The sequence below is a fragment of the Ursus arctos genome, unplaced genomic scaffold (genome assembly GCF_023065955.2).
Source record: "Ursus arctos isolate Adak ecotype North America unplaced genomic scaffold, UrsArc2.0 scaffold_8, whole genome shotgun sequence".
Taxonomy (NCBI): domain Eukaryota; kingdom Metazoa; phylum Chordata; class Mammalia; order Carnivora; family Ursidae; genus Ursus; species Ursus arctos.
In genome coordinates, this window is record NW_026623100.1 from 60,947,950 (window position 1) to 60,968,736 (window position 20,787).

The 20,787-nt window shown below is 39.3% G+C and overlaps 1 long non-coding RNA gene across 2 annotated transcripts in view; it reads left to right on the plus strand.

Moving 5' to 3' along the window:
* The window catches only part of LOC113240954 (uncharacterized), an 83,565-nt gene that overhangs the window by 21,295 nt on the left and 41,483 nt on the right, over positions 1-20,787 (plus strand). Inside the window, exons 3-4 of one of the 2 annotated variants that reach the window (XR_003311370.3) lie at positions 2,588-2,672; positions 12,276-12,392. The exons of the other annotated variant lie outside the window; for it this stretch is intronic. This is a non-coding gene — a long non-coding RNA (uncharacterized LOC113240954). Of the gene's footprint in view, positions 1-2,587; positions 2,673-12,275; positions 12,393-20,787 lie in introns of those variants that run through there. 2 annotated transcript variants of the gene reach the window in all.

Here is a 20,787-nt window from a genome sequence, read left to right on the forward strand (position 1 = left end):
TTATGAGCTCATTTCCTTTTTGCAATTCTTTGCCAAATGCAGCAATAAACACACACAACTCTGGTTCTGTTTTCAAATTCTGTATGCAAGTTCACTGAGTACATAATTGCCTCCTCCCAACTTACTGTTAGCTACAGTCTTACCAAATGATTTGCCACTGGATAACTTGAATTGCCATCTCTCCAGCCTCCGGTATCCATTTCCTCTCTTCCCATGGCATGATTTTTCAGCCAAGGCCACAGGTTTTAGATTATTGGTTAGCAATATCCCTTACCCCTTCTGTTATCAATAAATGCGTCAGTCATAATAGGTTAGATTATGTTACTGCAATAAACAATCCCCAATCTCTATGTCTTAAATCAATAAAGATTCATTTCTTGCTCTAGAAAAGTCCACTGTGAGTTGGGAAGCTCTCCAAAATATGTCTTCCATGTGATGGCTCAGAATTTCACCTCCAGGTCAACATTTGCTGCTTCTTCTCCCCCCTCCCCACTTTTTTTTTTTTTTAAAGATTTTATTTATTTATTTGACAGAGATAGAGACAGCCAGCGAGAGAGGGAACACAAGCAGGGGGAGTGGGAGAGGAAGAAGCAGGCTCATAGCGGAGGAGCCTGATGTGGGGCTCGATCCCATAACGCCGGGATCACGTCCTGAGCCAGAAGGCAGATGCTTAACCGCTGTGCCACCCAGGCGCCCCCCTACTTTTTTTTTTTTTTAAATTCTAGTTAGTTGACATACAGTTCAATATTGGTTTTAGGGGTAGAGTTCAATGGTTCATCATTTACATATAACACCAGTACTCATCATAACACGTGCCCTCCTTAATACCCATCACTCACCTATCCCATCCCGCACCTACCTCCCTCCATCAACTCAGTTCGTTCTCTATAGTTAAGAGTCGCTCATTGTTCCCCGACCTCGCTCTTTTTTCCTCCCTCCCGAATGCTCATCCATTTTGTTTCTTAAAAAATGGTGCTGAATTTTCAACAGGTGAATTCGTACATAACGGTAAGAGGTGATTTCTTTAAGGAAATGATGGTGAATTGTTAGAAGATGGGATGGTGCGTTTGTGTGCACTAAGGAACACACTTTCAGTTATGGAGATCAGACCTGGTTAAGTTTGAAGCAGTAATGACCACATCCATTGGAGAAACACAGATATTGGCATATAGTGGCAAAACAGCTACTTTAATTACTAACTGTAGTTGTCTTTATTTTATTTTATTTTATTTTATTTTATTTTATTTTATTTTATTTTATTTTAAAGGTTTTATTTATTTTATGAGAGAAAGAGACAGCCAGCAAGAGAGGGAACACAAGCAGGGGGAGTGAAAGAGGAAGAAGCAAGCTCCCAGTGGGAGAGCCTGATGCGGGGCTCAATCCCAGAACTCCAGGATCACGCCCTGAGCCGAAGGCAGACGCTTAACGACTGAGCCACCCAGGCACCCCTAACTGTAGTTGTCTTTAATAAAGTGCATGTTGAAGGCAAGGCTTTGGGGTCCAAGTGCTGCTTCAATAGAGTATTATCATGGATATGAGGAGCACAAGGACTATGGAGTGGGATAACTGCTTCTGACTGCATTGGAGACATTTAAAAAGAAAAATTTAAAGCTCAAGACTTAAATTTCTTGGCTGAAAGCATCTGTATTTCTTTTTTTTTTTTTTTAAGATTTTATTTATTTATTTGACAGAGAGAGAGACAGCCAGTGAGAGAGGGAACATAAGCAGGGGGAGTGGGAGAGGAAGAAGCAGGCTCGCAGCAGAGCAGGGAGCCTGATACAGGGCTCGATCCCAGGACCCTGGGATCACGCCCTGAGCCAAAGGCAGATGCTTAATGACTGAGCCACCCAGGTGTCCTGAAAGCATCTGTATTTCTGACAGAGAGCTTTTATGACTGCCTTCAAAGAACCTTTTATTTCTATCCATAGCCATCATTAATGTATCAAAAAAATCAGACTCAGAATTTGATGCTCTGGTTGCAGAATTGAAGGAAATTTGGCTTCAGGGCTCACTAGATTTTTTTTTTTTTTTTTTTTTTTTTTTTTTTGTAGAAGTCAGGGCATTGATTGGAAAGAATGGGATCCTAATAAATGAAATAGAGAAATCTAGGTGGATTTTAGTGATCTGAGTTCTTGTAATAACTCCATTGCTTGAAGTCTCTGTCATGACCTCATTTATATTTATTTCACGGAATGCTCATTCATCTCAAAACTTATCCTAATACCTTTTCTTACTTCAGACCCATAACCAGAGTTAGATTATCAAATTTCAGGGGACAGGTAAAAATGTCTGACATTGGAGGAGAATTATAAGATTTTACCAATTTCTATCAGCCTGCAAAGGGAATGCAGCCTTGCTGACACTTGATTAGTCTTGCAAAGCACATTTTCAGGTTTTTGATCTCGAGAAGTGCAATGTAACAAATTTGTGTTAAGCCACTAAGTATGTGGTTATTTGTTGCAGCAGCAATAGAAAACAAATACAGTGACCTGTTAAAGTTTTATTTACTATGTATCATCAAAACAATTATAGTTCTGGTGAACAGAGAAATAATTTAAGTAGTCACAATCTATCATTTAATTCTAAGATCTAAGCCAGCTCTGAGAGAGGAGCCCATTGAATGAAGTGAAGAACATGTCTTTTCAAGGAAGGACCCTGCAACACCCCCACAAGTATGTACCCTAAATCTTTCTCCTAGCTTTCCCCTAAAAGATTTATGAACTGGAAAATGGGAAATACTTAAACTTTTCAGGGGTTATTGTACAGGAGCTCTGAAGCGACACTAATCCCTGATGACCAAAAATGCTACTGTGGTCTGTCAAAGTGGGTTTTATAGGTGTCAGATGATAAATAGAATATTCACCAGAGTCCTTCTCACAGTGGGCATTCGTGTATTAGTTTTCTATGCTGTATATCAAATTACCACAAAGTGAGCAGCTTAAAATGACGCTCATTTATTAGCTCACAGTTCTGTAGATCAGCCATCTGTGTAGGCTTGGCTGGATCTCAGTTTAGGGTTTTCCAAGGTCAAAGGTATCATGTGGGCTAGACTCTTACTTGAAGGCTCTATGGGTAAGCCCACTGCAAAGCTCATGAGGTTGTTGGCAGAATTCCGTTCCTTGTTCTTGTAGGACTGAGATTTCAGTTTCCTTGCTGGCTGTTAGCCAGGGAGGTGCTCCTCTGTTCCCAGAGGTTGCCTGCATTGCTTTGCATGTGACCACCCCTTTCCATATTCAAAGCCAGGAATGGCACATTGAGTTCTTCTCACACATTGAATCTCTCTGACTTTTCCTTATGCTGCCAGCTGGAGAAAGTGCTCTGCCTTTAAGGGCTTATGTGATTAGATTAGATTCAGCCAGATAATATTCTTGTCTTAAAGCCAACTCTGCCATGTAACTATCATAATCACGAAGGTAATAACTCCTCATATCCACAGGTTCCTGGGATTAGAGTGGGACATCTTTGGGGGACCATTTTAGAAATTCTGCCTATAATACTGGGCCAAGTGGATCTATGAACCCACTCAGCAATTATTTTCTGTTTCATAGATGGAATAGATGTTCTTGGCTACTGGGAGAATCCCAACAATGGGTATCTGACTTGTGCAAGGGTTCTATTACCATTGGAAAGGCCAGTTAGAAGTCTTTGTAGGTATGGTAGAGAATAGTGCCAGGATCAGTCTCTGGTACCTCATACATAGCTTTAATTCTGGCATATGCTTTATTCTCTAAATCAACAGAAAAGAACACAAGAAGTAGGTAATTATTTTGCCTTTTTTATGTTGTTGGGACAACAGTATAGCTTTACTGTTTTATGCAAGTGCCATGTCAACTGTCAAAATCGAATCTGCAGAGACCTTGAACTTGTCAATTTTCTGTAGAATATCATGCTCTCCACTACACTGATAACATGGTGTCGATCGACGCAGTAATATACCTAGCGAATATCCTAGGTAACTTTGCTAGACATATACATGCCAGAGGGTGGGAGATAAATTACAACACTAGTGAAATTTCTAGGAATTCTATGGTCTGGGGTTTATGGAGATCATTTCCTTCCAAGTGAAAGACACATTGCTGCATCTTGACTCCTATTACTAAGAAAGAGGCACAGCACTCAATGGGATATTTGGATCCTGGGGGCAACATAGCTCTTATTTGTGTTTGCTGCTCTTCTTTATTAAGTAATCCATAAGCATAAGCTGCTTTGCTACTTGGATCTTATGATCCAGCTGGTCCAATCAGGCCCAAAGAATCTGGTAGGAACCTTAGCATGCACACACATGTGTTGCACACACATATATACATTATATTATATTATAATATATGATGTTAAATATTATATTGCATTATAATATATAATGTATGTTATACTACATTATAATATATACATTATATATGCACATTATAACATGCATTATAATATGTAATATAAATGTATAATATAAATTATCTATCTATCTATCTATCTATCATCTATCTATAAAATCAGGCTTGAACAAGGGCTAAAGTTACAAATAAATTGTGCAAACAAGTAGCTCAGACTCTTGGGGAGTTCCTTTTGACCAATTAATGAAGGAGAAAAAAAGCTGGCTTAAAGAATATTCCACATATTCTGGAAAGACTGGAAGGAACGAATGATCTATTGTTTACTCATTTATGCGTCTACCAGAAGACAACACCTGATGGGTTAGGGTGCTGTCCTGTAAGATATAGTATATGCTCTGAACCAGTAAGTTATATAAGGTGCTGTTTCTTCCATTTTCTACCATAGTCCATAGTCCATCAAAGAGAGGAAGTGGCTTGGCTTCTCTCTCTATTGTACCTAGTAATATACATTTTGCTTCCCATTTCTGCAACATTGGGATCTATTGATTTAGAAGTCTTAAGTTTAGTTTCCAGTGGAAGCTTATTTCCACTACTGGACACAAAATGGCTCAATTAAGCTAGAAGTTGAAAATGCCACTTGGTCTCCTTGGATTCATCATGTCACTGAAATAACAGGCAAAGAAGAGGATTTCTGTACTGTATGGAGTTGTTAATCCTGATTTTTAAGGGGGAATAGGGTTGCTGCTATACAGTGTAAGTAAGAAGGAGTATATCAGGAATCTTAGAGGTTCTTGGGCATCTCAATGCCCAGCAGTAAAAATTAATGGTAGACTATAGCAACCCAGTGCAGACTAGTGCCTCAGACTCTTTGGGAATGAAACTTTGAATTATCCTATTAGATCAAGAAACATTTCTAGCTGTGGGTCTGGCTGAGGGCAACAGGAGCAATGGAATGGATAATGGAAGAAGTTATAGAGATACCTATGATGGACCTTGTAGAAACAAGGATTGTAACAGTTGTACATACTTTCTACTGGAAAACCTCCAAAGTAGCTTCCAGATCAGTTTAATTTTACAGATAAGGAAACCAAGATAAACAGAAGTTAAGTTACTTGCCTACATTCACACAGATGCCAAGTGGCAGGGCCAAGCTCAGACTACATCTGTCACACTTCAAAACCCATGTTTCTTCAATCATACTCTGAAGAAGACAAGACAGGAATGCAATTTATTTTTTATTTCATTTTATTTTATTTTTTAAGATTTATTTATTTATTTGAGAGAGGAGAAGAGTGCAAGCTGGGGGAGGAGCAGAGGGAGAGAAACTCAAGCAGACTCTCTGCTGGACAGGGAGCCTGACGTGGTGCTCAATCCCACAACCCTGAGCTCATGACCTGAGCTGAAATCATGAGTTGTATGCTTAACCAACTGAGCCACCTGGGCGCCCCAGGAATGCAATTTAAAAGAAGTTAGCTAAATGGTTGGCATAATGATGATAATAAGGAAAATGGTCCATGTAGCATTTCAGTTACCTGGGAAAATCAAAATAAAATTCAGTAGGATAATTTTGTCATAATTTCAAATCCTGTAGCAAGGAGCACAGAAGGAACACATGGAAGGAGACTCTAGGTGAGGAGCCTTCTAGCATGAAAGGCAAGTGTACTCCCTCTTTCTCCCTTCCCCAGCAAATCATTTTTGTGTGTGTGGTTCTTAGGGAGGTAATTCCAGCACGGAGCCCACAGAGCAACAAAGCTGTGTCTTTCACGCACTTTGCAATTCTCAAGTGCTGTGTCATTGCTAAGTGAGTGGGAGGCTAAGTGCTTACTTAGAACATTGCGGGATGAGACTTCAAGGGAATCTGTTAGGCACAATTCTGAATTTTCTTCAATCAGGGATGGGGCTTGGAAGGATCCAAGACCACAAAGAGCATTTTTGGGTCTCAGCCTACTATTGTTTGGAATCCAGGGCTGCTGGTGTTCTGGAGGAGCTGGAAGTGCATCTGGAGGGTTGCCTTGCTCCTCAAAATGCTCAAGAAAGCTCTGCCATTTCTTCTTCTCAATGTGCTGCAGAATAATTTCCCAAGCCTGTGAATGGAGTGCCAGTTCCAAACTGGGACAGCATAAATCTTTGAGCCCTCTTTAAAAGCAGAGCATTCAGAGTGGAGGAACAGAAAAACTAAAATCAGGGGTGCCTGGGTGGCTCAGCGGTTAAGCATCTGCCTTTGGCTCAGGGCGTGATCCCAGCGTTATGGGATCGAGCCCCACATCAGGCTCTTTTCGCTATGAGCCTCCTTCTTCCTCTCCCACTCCTCCTGCTTGTGTTCCCTCTCTCACTGGCTGTCTCTATCTCTGTCGAATAAATAAATAAAATCTTAAAAAAAAAAAAAGAAAAACTAAAATCAGGAGAAGTCCTCACAAAAAGCCTCTTTCAGAATGGAAGATGCTGGGTATGAACAGTACTGAGGTGCCCTTGTCAAACTCCTGTTCTCTATACAAGGCCATGTTCTGGTAGGTGCTCGAAGAATAGGACTAACACAAGTGTAAAGGGAATGCTGTCATCTGGAAGAGCAGCACCACCTGTCTCCAGCTCTCCTCCTTTTGGGGTTTGTCCTTACAAGTTGCCTATCGGTTTTCAATTGGGCTGGGGAGTTGCCGCCATTACAGGTAGCCTTGAGGGGAGGGTTCCTAACAGGGTGCTCTCAGACCACCTGCATCTCTGTCACCCAGAGTGGCACTAAAAATGTAGGTTTCCTCATATCAAATCTGAATTCCCTTGACATTTATATTTAGAGGAAGTTCTTACACATTGAATTTGAGACCCACTTCTTTTCTTTTTTTCTTTTTCTTTTTTTTTAGGATTTTATTTATTTATTTGCCAGAGATAGAGAGAGAGAGAGGGAGAGCACAAGCAGAGGGAGTGGCAGGCAGAGGGAGAAACAGGCTCCCTGATGAGCAAGGAGGCTGATGTGGGACTTGATCCCAGGACCCTGGGATCATGACCTGAGCCAAAGGCAGATGCTTAACCGGCCGAGCCACCCAGGGGTCCTGTTGAGACCCACTTCTGCAAGGGCTTCTCCTTTTTACCCAATAGAAAAGTTAACATGTAGGGGTGCCTGGGTGGCACAGTTGTTAAGTGTCTGCCTTCGGCTCAGGGCGTGATCCCAGCATTCTGGGATCGAGCCCCACATCAGGCTCCTCCGCTAGGAGCTGCTTCTTCCTCTCCCACTCCCCCTACTTGTGTTCCCTCTCTCGTTGGCTGTTTCTGTCAAATAAGTAAATAAAATCTTTAAAAAAAAAAAAGAAAAGTTAACATCTAATGAATGCTTATTATATACCAGGCATCATTCTAAGAGCTCATCTGTCTTATTTTATTTAATGTTTATACTATTTCTCAAGATGAGAGCTATTATCATCCCCAAAATTCTTGTAGAAGCCAAACCTGAGGCACAGGGTAAATAAATAACTTGTTCCAGGCACACAGTCATTGACGGAGTCAGGATTTGAACCCAGGTAGTCTAATACAGAAAGCGTGTTCTTAATCACTATGCTATACCCTATGAACTTGTCCTTTTCCTTACTTTGGTCAAGACAAATTGGATTTTTAAAAAATGAACTTTCATAAGAAATGAAGGGAAATCGTGTTTTCAGAGAAGAATTTCTGTATCCCTACATCACAAGACCATTCATTAGATGTTATCTTTTACTGTTGGGTAAAAAGGAGAATCTGGACATGGTTGGTTTGGTTGGCATAGTTCCCTGGCACAGAGTCCCCATCTCCCTCTGGTCCTTCACTCATGAGGAGACATGTTGCCCCCACTCTACTTTCCAACTTTCCTTCTGCTCTCCTGCAGGAACCCTGGCTCCAGGTGGGCAGGTCTGTGTACTTCCTCATGCCTATATCTTGGCCTAGGGTGGTTGCTTCGGTCTTCCCACCTAGTGAAGGACAATATCCTCATACAACCTCTAAAGACCGGCCAGCTCACAACCTCCTTTCTCAAAGAAGCTACCAGGAAACCCACAAAGGCCCTTCCTCCCTCAAGCTTTCGGCCCACTTTTCAGCCCTATCATTCTGGGTTCTTCTTTTCTCTCCCATAGTAGGTGGCAAAAACTTGGCTACTTCTCCTCCTAGAGCTTTTCTAACTGGAAGGGTTCTGTTCTCTTCACGACAAGTGGAGCATTGAACACAATTTCCTCATTATCCTAAAGGCAGACACACAGCCCTGTGAACGGTTTCAGTGCCATTTATAACATAAGCACGGCAAATTGTGCAGTTTAAGGAGCCTTACTCTATTTGTGTTGTTGTGCCTGGTGCACAGCTCTCAATTTTCTTTCTGAGATGGGCTTTCTGCTCCCTGTGTTTCCTCTGAGGGGTAAGTTGCACCAACTTCTCTTGTCAACACCAAGAGGTTGCATAAGCGTCTCTCTTCCTCTTGTCAACACCAAGACTCCTAGTTAGTGCAGCGCTATGTCCCGAGTAGGGCATTTACATTTCAACTGCTTTAACCCATGTCACCAAGCTTATGTCCTGCTCAGGAAGGGCTGCTTTGGGGGATTTCCTCTCAGAAGTCTTCCCTGCCCATTTCTTCCTCAGATGAACTTAATTCTTAGGTCATGTATGGGAGGACAGCTATACTCTACAATCACTGTTACTGGGTGAGTACTTCACTTTCATATTGTGATACATAACCACTAAGATTCTTCAAAATTAAAAATTAAATTGAACCAAAATCAATTAATTAAATTAATTAAAATGAAATAAAATGAAATAAATTAAATTCTGTAAAATTAAAATTCTGACTATTCCCCTGAAAGGCAGCCAAGGACAGTAGAGAAAAGAGAGGATTGATAAGGCCACATCAAGGATCATGTTCTAGCCATTATCTCCTTCGGCCACAAGAAAGGAACTTAACACCATTTGTTGAAGAGACCATCTTTTTTTTCCTGTTGGTTATTCTTTGTTGCTTTGTTGAAGATTAATAACCATATAGTTGTGGGTTCATTTCTGGGTTTTCTATTCTGTTCCATTGATCTATGTGTCTATTTTTGAACCATTACCATACCATTTTGATTACTACAGCTTTGTAATATAACTTGAAATCTGTAATTGTGATGCCTCCAGCTTTGCTTCTCTTTTTTAGGGTTTCTTTGGCTATTTGGGGTCTTTTGTGGTTTCATACCAATTTTAGTATTGTTTTAACACTGTGAAAGATGTTGGTAGTATTTTGATAGGGATTATATTAAATATGTAGATTGCTTTGGGTAGTATAGACATTTTAATAATATTTGTTCTTACAGCCCATGAGCATAGAATATCTTTCCATTTCTTTGTGTCACCTTCAATTGCTTTCATCAGTGATTTATTGTTTTCAGAGTACAGGTCTTTCATTTCTTTGGTTAGGTTTGTTCCTAGATATCTTATTGCTTTTGGTGCAGTTGTAAGTGGAATTGAGTCCTTAATTTCTCTTTCTGCTCCTTCATTATTGGTGTATAGAAATGCAACAGATTTCTGTATGTTGATTTTATATCTTGCAATTACTGCATTCACATATCAGTCCATCAACTGAGGAATGGATAAAGATGTGATACACACACACACACACACACACACACACACACACAGGAATATTACTGAGCCACAAAAAGACTGAAATCATGCTGTTTGCGATGATATGGATGGAGCTAGAAAGTATTATGCTAAGCAAAATAAGTTAGAGACAAATACTTGATTTCACTCATATGTGGAATTTAAGAAACAAAACAAATGAGCAAAGTGTGAAAAAGAGAGAGAGACAGAGGCAAACCAAGAAACAGACTCTTAGCTATAGAGAACAAACTGCTGGTTACCAGTAGAGAGGTGGGTGGGAGGATGGGTTAAACAGGTGGTGGGGATGAAGGAGGGCACTTGTTGTGAGGAGCACCAGGTGTTGTATGGCAGTGTTGAATCACTATATTGTACACCTGAAACTTATGTATTACACTGTATGTTAGCTAACTGGAATTTAAATAAAAACTTAAGGAAAAAAGAAGAGAGGAACTTAGTAGATATTTCTCAAGTCAGGAAAAGTGGGAAATGTGCTACTGTTCTAGCTGTGGAGATTAGTCAGTGATGTGAGGCAGAGGCTCCAGGGAAGATGGAGTGGGGCTTGGGGGCAGTAGAGTGTATGGGCTGAAGAGTGGACTCTGGAGTCAAACAAGGTAGTTTGAATCGCGCTGTCTGACTTACCAGCTCTGAAAACTTAATATGGACAAGTTAATTAATTGCTGTGTCTCAGTGTGCTTATCTGTTGAAGGATAATAAACTACTTTATAGGGTTGTTGTTAAGACTAATGAGTTAATATAAGTGAATGGCAAAGGGCAGTGCTTGGCATGTAGAAAGTGCTATATGGGTGTTAACTACCTGAAGGCCATAAGATGGGGTGGGGGAGGGGAGAGAGAGAGTATGGATGTGCCTGGGGAAGAAGACAGGACTGTAAAGGTGGAGGCACTTTCCGGAGGATCAGAGGAAGCATCTGCTCAGCTTCTAGTGCAGAAAGTTAGGAAAGGGTGCTTGGAACAGGGGGGAAATGTCTGTCTGGGGGAAGCAGGGCCTGGGACTCTCATGAAAGGAACAAAGGGACAGAGAAACCAAGTGGTACACCTGCCTGACCTGGAGATGTCTGGGGAGACCCAATGAAGAGAAAAAGGAGGTGTTGAGGATCTCACCAGACCTCGCAAGTGGAGCCTGGCCAGAGGCCCTTCAGCTTGGGCATCCAGACACTTGGCCTAGGGTGCAAATGGGATATGGGTGACGGGGCCCTTGGTGCCCAGGATGTTGTGCCAGCCTCGCCAAGTTTCAACCAGGTTTTTGTTACTTTAGGATGAAGAAAATGTATTTGATAACTTTTTTAGTGTTTAGGAAGATATTTAAAATTTCCCCTTTTCCTTGATAAATTAAAAAAAAATCTACAGTCTCATCTCAGCCAAAGTTAAAATCATGAGCAGAAGCCATTGGGGTAGTTGTTTCTTTTTTTTTAAATGAATTAAAAAAAAAGTTTTAATTTAAATTCCAGCTAGTTAACATACAGTGTGATATTAATTTCAGATGTAGTGCTTCTTAAATTTTGTTGTGCATCAGAATCACCCCCTCGTCTGGGGTGGAACCTGGCAGCTGCATGTTTAAGAAGGCCCTGCGTGATTTCGGTGTTTACCAAAATGTTTGGGCAACACTTCTATCTCAATGCTTCCTACTCTTCTGTGGAGATTATATATATATATACGTATATATATATATATACGTATATATATATATATATACGTATATATATATATATATATACGTATATATCTCACCTGGGGATCTTGTTAAAGTGCAAATTCTGAAGGTCTGTGGTGGAGCGTGAGATTCTGCCTTTTTACGGCAGCTGCTGCTGGCATGAGGACCACAGTCTGAACAGCAAGACCGAGAGCACGTACCAGAGTCTGAGGGAGAATGCAGGGAGAGCCTGGAATGGCTGCAAGAGGAAATGAGGCATGAGAGAGCAGGAAAGAGCTATATCTGCTGTTTTCCTCTGTCGTATCCGCAGGTAAATTAGCTTCTTGCAGAATCACCTGAGCAAAACAGGCAGGTTGTTACAGAGTCTTGGGTCCCACCCTGGACTTACTGAATCAGACTCTCCAGAGGAAGGTTTTGGGATTTGGCATTTTTTATAAACACCCAAAAGGATCTGTATCATTAGACAAGTTTAGGAAACACCGACAAGAGTGTCAAGGAGAAAGACAAATAAAAACTACAAAGCTACCTGAAAACTTTGCTCTTACAATGGAACACTGAAAGTTATGTGTGGTATCAGGGTTTCCCAGTCATCTGTAATTGTTTCCCTTGTTGCTTGAAGAAATTTTCCATTTTACCGAATGTTAGTTTAATGATTTACAAGCAAAATTCACAATATTTTATTTTATGGTTTCAAGTTCAGAGGACAACAGGAAAACTTTGGAGATGAGAGAAAGTGGCAACAAAAAATTGGAACAAGATACCTGAAAAAAATGTGAGTTCCCAGAACAGTGCCATGAGCAAATGAAACATTAAATGCCTACCACATGTTGTATTATGAAATTATTGAAACTCGGGTAAACATTGATTTTTAATTGTAGACTTCGAAAATCAGCATTAAACATTAAACACCAGTGTTAAACACCAGAAAAATGTCTCCAGGCACGTTTTGCAAAGTTGAAAATCTTGATTAACGGGGTGGCCAATTTCATCATGTTAGGAGCCACAGAGAGGTTTTTATTTATTTACTTATTTTTTTTTTAAGTTTTAAGTTTTTACTTAAATTCCAGTTAACATACAGTGCAATTATTAGTTTCAGGTGCAGAATTTAGTGATTCATCACTTACATACAACACCTGGTGCTCATCACAACCAGTGCCCTCCTTAATCCCCATCATCCAATTAGCCCATCCCCCTCCCGCCTCCCCTTCAGCAATGCTCAGTTTGTTTTCTATAGTTAAGAGAATTATATGGTCTGCCTCTCTCTCCCCCCACCATGTTCCTTTGTTTTGTTTCTTAAATTCCCATATGAGTGAAATCATATGTATTTGTCTTTCTCTGACTAACTTATTTCGATTAGCATAATACTCTCTAGCTCCATCCATGTCATTGCAAATGGCAAGATTTTGTTCTTTTTTATGGCTGAGTAATATTCCATTGTATACGCACGTACCACATCTTCTTTATATATTCATCAGTTGGACATTTGGGCTCGTTCCATAATTTGGCTATTGTTGATAATGCTGCTATAAACCATCAATATATATCTCTTCGTATTAGTATTTTTATATCCTTGGGGGAAATACCTAGTAGTGCAATTGCTGACTTGTAGGGTAGTTCTATTTTTAACTTTTTGAGGAAACTCCACAGTGTTTTTCAGAGTGGTTGCCCCAGTTTGTATTCCCACCAACATTGTAAAAGCGTTCCCCTTTCCGTACATCCTTGCCAACATCTGTTTCCTGTGTTGTTGATTTTAGCCATTCTGACAGGTGTGAGGTGGTATCTCATTATAGTTTTGATTTGTATTTCCTGATGTTGAGTGATGTTGGGAATCTTTTCATGTGTCTGTTAGCCATCTGGGTGTCTTCTTTGGAAAAATGTCTATTCATGTCTTCTCGTTTTTTAACTGGTTTATTTGGTTTTTGGGTGTTGAGTTTGATAAGTTCTTTATATATTTTGGTTACTAACCTTTTATCAGATATGTGATTTGCATATATCTTCTCCCATTCTGAAGGTTGCCTTTTAGTTTTGGTGATTTTTTGCTTCACTGTGGAGGAGTTTTTTATTTTGATGAAGTAGTAATAGTTAAAAAAAAAAAAGCAATAGTGCTTTTGTTTCCCTTGCCTCAGGAGATGAGTCTATAAGAAGTTGTTATGGCCGATGTCAAAGAGGTTACTGCCTGTGTTCTGCTCTAGGATTTTGATGGTTTCCTATCTCTCATTTAGGTCTTTCATCCATTTTGAATTTATTTTTGTGTAGGGTGTAAGAAAGTGGTCCAGTTTCATTCTTTTGCATGTTGCTGTTCCATTTTTCCATCACCATTTGTTAAAGAGACGGTCTTTTTTCTGTTGGATATTCTTTCCTACTTTGTTGAAAGTGAGTTGACTATATAACTGTGGGTCCATTTCTGGGTTTTCTGTTCCATTGATCTATGTGTCTGTTTTTGTGTCAGTACCATACTCTCTTGATCACTACAGCTTTGTAATATAACTTGAAGTCTGGAATTTTGATGCCTCCAGCTTTGTTTTTACTTTTTCAAGATCGCTTTGGCTATTTGGGGTCTTTCATGGTCCATACAAATTTTAGGATTCTTTGTTCTAGTTCTGTGAAAAATGCTGGTGGTATTTTGATAGGGATTGCATTAAATGTGTAGATTGCTTTGGGTAGTATAGACATTTTAACAATATTTGTTCTTTCAGCCCATAAGCGTGGAATATTTTTCCATTTCTTTGTGTCATCTTCAATTTCTTTCATTAAGTGTTCTATAGTTTTCAGAGTACAGATCTTTTACCTCTTCGGTTAGGTTTATTCTTAGGTGTCTTATGATTTTTGGTACAATTGTAAATGGGATTGATCCCTTGACTTTTCTTTCTGCTGCTTCATTATTAGTGTATAGAAATGCAACAGATTTCTATACACTGATTTTTTTATCCTGTCACTTCACTGATTTTGTGTATCGGCTCCAGCAATTTTTTGGTGGAGACTTTTGTGTTTTCTGCATAGAGTATCATGTTGTCTGCAAATAGTAAAAGTCTGACTTCTTCCTTGTGGATTTGGATGCCTTTTATTTCTTTTTTGTTGTCTGATTGCTGAGGCTTGGACTTCCAGCATTATGTTAAATACTAGTGGTAAAAGTGGATATCCTTGTCTTGATCCTGACTGTTGAGGAAAAACTGTTTTTCTCCATTAAGGATGATTTTAGCTGTGGGTCTTTAATATGTGGCCTTTAAGATATTGAAATATTGTCCCTCTATCCCTACTTCATTGAGGGTTTTTATCAAGAATGGATGCTGTACTTTTTCAAATGCTTTTTCTGCATCCATTGAGAGGATCATATGGTTCTTATCCTTTATTTTATTAATGTGGTGTATCATGCTGATTGATTTGCAAATATTGAACCACCCTTGCAATCCACCAATAAGTCACACTTGATCATGGTGAATAATTCCTTTAATGTACTGTTGGATTTGATTTGCTAGTATTTTGTTGAGAATTTTTGCATCCATGTTCATCTGGGATATTGGCTTATAGTTCTCTTTTTAGTGGTGTCTTTGTCCAAGTTTTGGAATCAAATGTAATGACGGCCTTGTAGAATGAGTGTGGAAGTTTTCCTTCCATTTCTATTTTTTGGAACAGTTTGAGAAGAATAGGTATTAACTCTTTAAATGTTTGTTAGAATTTCCCTGTGAAGCCAGATCTGGCCCTGGACTTTGGTTTGTTGGGAGATTTTTGATTACTGATTCAATTTCTTTGCTTGTTTTCAGTCTGTCCAGGTTTTCTCTTTCTTCCTGCTTCAGTTTTGGTAGTTTATATGTTTCTATCCATTTCTTCCAGATTGCCCAATTTGTTGGCATCTAATTTGTCATAATATTCTCTTATAATTGTTTGTATTTCTGTGGTGTTGGTTGTGATCTCTTTTCTCTTATTTGTGATTTTATTTATTTGAGTCCTTTCCCTTTTCTTTTTCATAACTCTGACTAGGGGTTTATCAATTTTATTAATTTTTCAAAGAACCAGGTCCTGGTTTCATTGATCTATTCTACTGGGGTTTTTGTTTTTGTTCTATATCACTTATTTCTGCTCTAATCTTTATTATTTCCCTTCCTCTGCTGTCTTTCAGCTCCATTTGCTGTTCTTTTTCTAACTCCTTTAAGTGTAAAGTTAATTTGCATATTTGAGGGTTTTTTTTTTTTTTAAAGCAGGCAAGAGAGAGAGAGATTGGTGAGGCGAGGAGAGGAGAGGCAGAGGGAAAGAGAGAATCCCAAGCAGGCTCTATGCCCAGTGTGGAGCCCGACATGGGGCTCAGTCTCACAATCCCGAGATCATGACCTGAGCTGAAATCAAGAGTTGGGTGCTTAACCAACTGAGCTATCCAGGTGCCCCTATTTGAGAGTTCTTGCATTTTGAGGTAGGTCTGCTTTGCTATATACTTGCCTCTTAGGACCATTTTTGCTGCATCCCAAAGGTTTTGAACCATTGTGTTTTAATTTTCATTTGTTTTCATGCATTTTTTTTTATTGTTTCTTTAATTTCCTGGTTGAGCCATTTATTCCATAGTAGGATGTTCTTTAACCTCCATGTATTTATGGTCTTTCTGAAATTTTTCTTGTGGTTGGAAAATATACATGGCATGATCTTAGTCTTTTTGTACTTTTGAGGCCTGATTTTTGACCTAGTATATGAACTATTCTGGAGAATGTTCCACATGTGCACTTGAAAAGAATGTGTATTTTGCTGCCTTAGAATGAAATGTTCTGAATTTATCTGTTAAGTCCATCTGGTCAAATCCATTGTTGATATTCTGCTTAGATGATCTGTCCATTGCTGTAAGTGGGGTGTTAAAAGTCCTGTACTCTTATTGTCTATTATCAATGAGGTACTTTTATATTTGTTATTGTTTTGTATATTTGAGTGCTCCCAGATTCGGGGTGTGAATATTTACAATTGTTAGATCTTCTTGTTGGATAGACCCCTTTATTATGATGTAGTGCCCTTCTTTATCTCTGTTACAGTCTTTGGTTTAAAATCTAGTTTGTCTGATATAAGTATTGCTACTCTGGCTTTCTTTTGACATCCATTTGCATGATAAGTATTTCTCCATCCCTTCAATTTCAATCTACAGATGTCTTTAGGTCTAAAATGTGTCTCATGTAGGCAGTATACTTATATCTTTTGATTGGAGCATTTAATCCATTTATGTTCAGAGTAATTACTGATAGATATGAATTTAGTGTGATTTTATTACTTGTTCTGTCATTGTTTCTGGAGTTTGTCTGTTACTTTCTTGTCTTTGTTAGTTTTGGTCTTTCTTTCCCAAAGAATCCCCTTTAATATTTCTTGCAGGGCTGGTCATGAACCCCTTTAGTTTTTGTTTGGGAAACTCTTTATCTCTTTTTGTATTCTAAATGATAGCCTTGCTGGATAGAGTATTCTCGGCTGCATTATTAGTCCCATTCAGCACGTTTAATATATCATGCTGCTCTCTTCTGGCCTGCTAAGTTTCTGTGGAGAAATCTGCTACTGACCTCATTTGTCTTCCCTTGTAAGTTAGGGACTTCTTTTGTTTTGCTGCTTTTAGGATTTTTTCTTTATATTTTGCAAATTTAACTTGGTGTTAACGTGCTTTTGTTGATTTTAATGGAAGTTCTCTGTGCCTCCTAGATTTGAATGTCTGTTTTCTTCCCCAGATTAGGGAAGTTTTCAGCGATAATTTCCTCAAATAAGCCTTCTGCCCCCTTTTCCCTCTGTTCTTCTTCTGGGACTCCTATGATATAAATGTTACTGCGCTTTATGGAATCACTGAGTTCCTAAAGTCTACATTTGTAATCTAATATTTTTCTTTCCCTCTTCTTCAGCTTCATTATTTTCCTTAATTTTATCTTCTCTATTACTTATTCCTTCCTATGCTTCTTCTATCCTTGTGGTCATTATATCCACTTGGTTTCAAAGCTCAGTTATTGCATTTTTCATTTCAGCCTGACTAGTTTTTAAGTCTTTTATCTCTGTGGTAAGGGACTCCCTGGTGTCTCTACGCTTTTCTCAAGCCCAGCTAATAATCTTATGATTGTTCCTTTAAATTCTGGATCACACATATTACTTATATCTGTTTTGATTAGATCCCAGGCCATGACTTTTCCTTGTTCTTTTTTTGGGGGGATCTATTCCTCCATCTTGGCATTTTGTCTAGGTCTCTGTCTTCTTTTCTGTGTTAGGAAAGCCTGTTATAATTCCTGCTCCTGAGAGTAATGGCTTTATGAAGGAGAGGTCATATACTGTCCAGCTACTGGCACTTCAGGAAGTGTCTCTGGTGTATGCTGGGTACACTCTGCTGCTGTGTTTTGGCTGCTCTTTCCCTCAGGTCGGTTCTCTGCAGTTTTTCCTTGTTTGTAGTGGGGAGTGTTTGGATCTTGGCCAGAATGTGGTGAGTTTTAACTAGGTGTGCTCTGGTCTGCTTTTTGAAAGAAACCTGATACCATTTCCACTAGAGCTGAAGCTTTGCAGAACTTTATGCTCAGTGGATATGGTGCCTGCTGGGGTTTGTGCTAGTCTTCTGAGAGAGGAGCCCACTGCTCCAGTTCTCAGGCATACTTGCCCAGGAGGAGCAGCACCTGCAGAATGCAGGGATGTGGGGCTTGGTGTAAGTGGTTTAGGCTGCCACCATTGGCACTGTGCTGCTTACTGAAGTTAGTTTATGCTGGGGGGGGGGAGGGAAATGGTGCTAGCCAACTCTTTTGTTCCTGAAGAGGCAATGCCACCCCTCCCAGATGTGCTCCAAGAAGTGGGAACCATCTCTCCCAGTGCATCCCAGGGGATCCTCAGATTGTGCCGTATGCTCCCAGGCTCTCTGCTGTCCTTCATAGGAGCATGCAGCACCCTCAGGGCTCCACACTGGCCATGCCACAGACCTCTAAAACGCCAGTCTTTGAACCCCACTGGTTGTAAAAAAAACAAAAACAAAAACAACCATGAAAATCAGCCCTTCTCATTTCCCCAGTCAGTGGCTTTGGGGAAGTGTTTCCCTTATGCAGTCCCCTGTGTGCTCCTCTCTCTCTTTCTCTCTCCCTATCCTCTCTCCATGACCAGGGCTTCCTCCCCTCTGCAGTACCTGTGATCCATTTCTCACCCAAACCACATCTCTGCATCTCCTACCTTCCACAACATTTACTATCTGAACCATTTTCAAGTGTGTAGTTCAGTGCTATTGAATACATTTGCATTGTTGTACAACCATCACCACCTTCCATCCTTAGAACTCTTCATCTTGCAAAACTCAAACTCTGGGCCCATTAAAAAAAAAAAAAAATCCTCATTTCCCCTCCTCCCAGTCCCTGGCAGTCACCATGCTACTTTCTGTCTCTATGATTTTGACTGCTCTAAGTACCTCATATAAATGGAATTGTGTAGTATTTGTCTCTGTATGTTATCTTCCACTTTTAAAGTAGGGAAAATTTGTTTTATACACTAGCTTTTCTCTATTGTCTCCCTCCACCTCTCTCTCTCTCTCTCTCTCTCTCTCCATATATACAAATATATATCCTACATATATTCCTCTAATATATTCCTCTATATCCATATGTACATTCTCTATTATATTCCTCTCTCTATATATGAATATAAAGCAATATATATATGCAATATATATATATATATATATGTATGTTAGCTTATATGATATATATGGTAGTTTATATTAGATATATATGATATGTATAATATAAGCTATCATATATATATATATATACACACACACACATATATATATATATATATATATATATATATATACACATATATATATATATATATGCATGCTATTTTTTTGGTGGTTATTTCTCTAATACATAGATTTATTTCTTTTTCCCCACATATGAAACTTTTCAGAATGGTCATGCAAAAGACAGATGAAACTCATTTTTGTTCTCACTAAACTGTCCAAGAGGGATGCCCGATGGCTCAGTCAGTTAAGCATCTGCCTTTGGCTCAGGTCATGATCCCCTGGTCCTGGGATGAGTACTACATCAGCCTCCTTGCTCAGTGGGGAGCCTGCTTTTCCCTTTGCCTGCCCCTCCCCCTGCTTGTGCTCTCTCTCTCTGACAAATAAATACTTAAAATCTAAAAAAAACCAAAAAAAAAAACCCCAAAAAACCCTCTTTTTAAGAATTACAAATCTTAATGCCTATTTTCTTTTTTAAAAAGATTTTATTTATTTTAGAGAAAGAGAATGCGAGTGGGGGAGGGAGGGAGAGGGAGAGGAAGATAGAGAATCCCAATCAGACTACACTGAGCACAAAGCTGGATGTGGGGCTTGATCTCATGACCCGGAGATCACGACCCGAGCCAAACCGAAGAGCTGGAGGCTCAACCCACTGAGCCACCCAGGTGCCCCTTAATGCATATTTTCTTAATGAGGTGTTACTATTTTAACAAAAGCAAATTCTTAGCAAAGAAGTAAATCTCAGACATCAGTGAGTAGATAAATGATATTTATATTGGGTGGGGAAGTGTGGGTAGAGATAAAAATTCCAAAGCCCAGGCCACAACCCAGACCAATTAAATGAGAATCTTGGCAGGGTGGGCTCCAGACATCAGTTTTTTTACATCTCCATCGGTGACTTAAATGTGTAGCCGAAGTTGAGAGTCGCTGTCCAAAGTAGGGACTAAGGCAGTGACTCACAGTCATGCTTACATGTTAGAATCAACTGGGGAGCTTTCAAAAAAGAAAAAAAAAGTCTATTGCCTGAGTTCTGTCTCAGACCAATTAAATCAGAACCTTTGAGGAATAGAGTCTGGGAAATAGTGTCTTTTAAAGAAACTTCCAGGAGATTCTAATATAAAGGAACTGAACTCCTCTCCAAACGAGGGGAACCACTGAACTAAAAGATGGACATTCTGAGAAAATAGCAATAAATTTATCATTGTGTTCTAAAGTAAGACCCATAATTCAGTTTATGGGTGAATTTTTTCAAACTTAAAAAATAATTGTGATACTTCATATATAGTTTCTGCTTATGGAAAAAAGTAGAATGCTACTATAAAGCAAAATGGTGAACATGGTGTGATACTGGAATATAGTGGAAATATGGAGAAATAGCAGAGACTAGAGAACTCAGAAATAGGCCATAGTCTATATTAGAATTTTGGAAGTTCTTAGTGTAAAAGTAATTTGCATTTAATGCAGATCATTTAAAAAATAGAAACAAGCAAATGATA